Below are 3,633 nucleotides of genomic sequence, written 5' to 3' on the forward strand. Positions count from 1 at the left end.
CAATATTTGTCCTTTTGTGATTGACTTATTTCACTAAGCATAATGTCCTCCAAGTTCATCCACGTTATGTGGTGTTTTGTAGATTCTACATTATTCTGTAGGGTTGCATAGTATTCCATTTTGTGTATATACAATAGTTTGGATATCCATTCCTCAGTTGATGGACACCTAGGTTGTTTCCATCTTTTGACTATTGTAAATAGTGCTGTGATGAAAATGGGTGTGCATATGTCTATTCTTATCATGGCTCTCACTTCTTTAGGATATATACCTACTAATGGAACAGCTGGGTCAAATAGTATTTCTAGTTCCAACTTTTGAAGGAATCACCACACTGCTTTCCACAATGGTTGTATCATTTTACAATCTCACCAGCAGTGTATGAGTGTCCCAATCTCGCCACATCCTCGCCATCATGTGTTATTTTCTGTCTAATTGAACTTTGCTACTAGTGCTGGAGCAAGATGGTATCTCACTGTTGTTTTGATTTGCATCTCTCTAATGGCTAATGATCATGAGCATTTCTTCATATGTGTGTTGGCCGCTTTAATATCCTGCTTGGTGATGTGTCTATTCATGTCTTCTGCCCATTTTTTAATTGGATTGTTTGTCTTTTTGTTATTGAGGTGCTGGAGCTTTCTATAAATTCTAGAGATAAGGCCCTTGTCAGATATGTCATTACCAAATATTTTTTCCCAATCTATAGGTTCTCTTTTGACTCTTTTGGAGAAGTCTGTGGAAGCACATAAAAATTTAATTGTTAGTAGGTCCCAATCATCTGGTTTCTCTTCTGCTGTTTGTGTATTTTGAGTTATGCTTGACAGTCTGTTTATGCCATATATTAAGGTCCCTAAATTTGTCCCTAGTTTTTCCTTGAGGAACTTTATAGTTTTGGGTTTCACATTTAAGTCTTTGATCCATTTGTGGTTCGTTTTTGTGTATGGTGTGAGGTACAAATCTTGTTTCATTTTTCTGCAAATGGATCTCCAGTTTTGCCAGCACCATTTATTAAACAAACATTCTCTTCCCCATTTAATGGATTTTGAAGGCACTGTTTTTGGTTATTTTTAGAAAGATTTGCTGAATAACAAATCTCTATTTTTGTTTAGATTATAAGGAAAATCAAAACAATATAAGTCTAAATATATTGCAGTCAAAGGGTATACGGAATGAAATAGTTTAAATAGTAAACTTGTCTCTTTCCTAGTCCCTAAGAAGATGTTGCAGCTCTGTTAGAGCATTTGGCTGCTCATCAAAAGTTTGATGGTTTGAATCCACCAGCTGCTCCATAATAGAAAGATGAAGCAGTCTTCCTCTGTAAAGATTTATAACCTTGGAAGCCCAATGGAGCGTAACGTTATAATGTTAACTCATAATAACCTTATAGGACACAGTACAACTGCCTCATACAGTTTCCAAGGCTGTGAATCTTTATGGAAACAGACTGCCACATCTTTCTCTGCCTTTCTGTGCACAGTGTGAAGAAAAAATTTGATATCAGAATTCAGGCCACAAGCATTAAAATTTATTCTCTCTAAGTAAGTTTTATAAAAATATATGATTCTTATTTGAGATTGAACTTATTAGGGAAAATTTCATTTTACTTGGATCCACAATCAACACCCATAACAACGCAGTTAAGACATCATATGTCCTATTACTTCACTGGGCAAATCTGCTACCAGAGTCTTCTTTAAAGTGTTAAAGAACCAAGATTCCACTTTGAAAACAAAGGTGCATTTGACCCAAGCCATATGATTTTCAATTGTCTCATCTGCATGTGAAAGCTGGACAATGAAGAAGAAAGACTGAAGAAGAGTTTATACCTTTGTATTGTGGAGCTGGTGAAGAATACTGAAAATACCATGGACTATCAGAGGAATGAATAAATCTGTCCTGAAAGAAATGCAGCCAGAATGCTCTTTAGAAGTGAGAATGGTCAGACTTTTTCTCACCTACTTTGGTCATGTTGTCAGAAGACACTATTCCATGGACAAGGATATCATATTTAGTAAAACAGAGGGAAAAATTATTGGCAAAAAAAGGAGAAGACCTTCAATGAGATGAACTGACACAGTGGCTGCAATGATGGGCTCAAGCATAGCAAGGACTATGGGAATGGTGCAGGACCAGGCGGTGTTTCTGTTGTCCATAGGATCACTACAAGTCAGAGTCAAATCAATGGCACCTAACAGCAACACAACATTTATTTTAACTCGTATCAAAAAGTTCTGAATTATATAGATAATTTGTGTGAAAGCTACATGGTATTTGAATCACCATTTTGGCATCTGGAACTAAGCAATTTCAAAATGACAATTTTCCCCCTGTTTACTGTGAATTTCACCATGAATGCAGACTTAAAATGAAAATAAAAAGAACCACAAAGTATCACCAAATTCTAAATACTATAGTAGGAAGTTTACTGGTAAGCAGAGATAATAGAGATATGCTAAGTTTAAGAGTTGGGACAGGAACAGGTCTGTGATGCTTCAGTAAAAGAAGAAATAATGGAAGAAATGTCAGAGCAGAGGTGGGTGGTGAAAACAGTTTACTCTTAACTGCTAATTGAAAGGCTGGCAGTTCAAATCCATCTTGTGACTCAGCAAAAGAAAGGCCTGGTAATCTGCTTCTATAAAGATTACATCCAAGAAAGCTCTTGGAACAAATCTACTCTAAAGTGTATGGGATTACCATGAATCAGACTTGACTCAACAGCAACTGTCTTGGTTTGGTTTTTCACTCTTTAGAGTTAGTAACTGGCACTCTGTACTCTAAGAACAATTCCTTTCTCATTATTTTATCCACATTTAAGAAGATGTTAATGCATGAGTTTATATAAAACTTACATTCTGAAATATTTATAACAATCATTTCATCATTTTAGCTACTTGCTAATGTATTATTACTGGGCATATGTTTAAGCCTAGGAAAATCTTATCATACATCCAGACAATTTTCCTATTCAAAGTTCTAGACCTTGTTGTCAACCAGAATAAAATCTATGAATAACTTCAGTAATAATTTTTATCCTTCTATGGAAAAAAAAGGATTTTTTTTTCTTGATACAGATATTTATTTTAAAACAGCTATCATGATTTCATAATTACACTATAGTTTTACAATTATGTAAAATAAGGATTCATCTTCATTTTAGTTTCAATTAAATTCATAGGACTTATTGTTTCCTTATAATGTAATTTAATCTCCATTAATAGGAAATGGCTATTTTTTACTATAATGTGACCACTATATGAAACAACTACAACTCATCTATCAGTTTGTTGTATGGTGGTGACTTTGATGTTGGTGTGATGCTAGAAACTATGCTAACAGTATTTCAAAAATCAGCAGAATCACCCATGATAGATAGGTTTCAGCAGAGCTTCCAGATATTGACACACTAGGAAGAAGGATTTGGTGATCTATTTCCAAGAAAAAAAAAAATAAAGAGTTCCGGCAAGATGGCGGACTAGGCAGAAGGATTGCACAGACCCTCTTCAACAAAGAAAAGGGAAACCAATGAACACAGACACAGAAGATAATCGTGGACCCCTGAGCCTTGAAGGGAAGGATACAGAATTGGACTAAACCCCAATTAACAGAAGAATTTGCGTGAAAATACCAGAAAAA

The sequence above is a fragment of the Orycteropus afer genome, unplaced genomic scaffold (genome assembly GCF_000298275.1).
Source record: "Orycteropus afer afer isolate SDZICR_OR568_19922 unplaced genomic scaffold, OryAfe1.0 scaffold00102, whole genome shotgun sequence".
NCBI classification, from domain to species: domain Eukaryota; kingdom Metazoa; phylum Chordata; class Mammalia; order Tubulidentata; family Orycteropodidae; genus Orycteropus; species Orycteropus afer.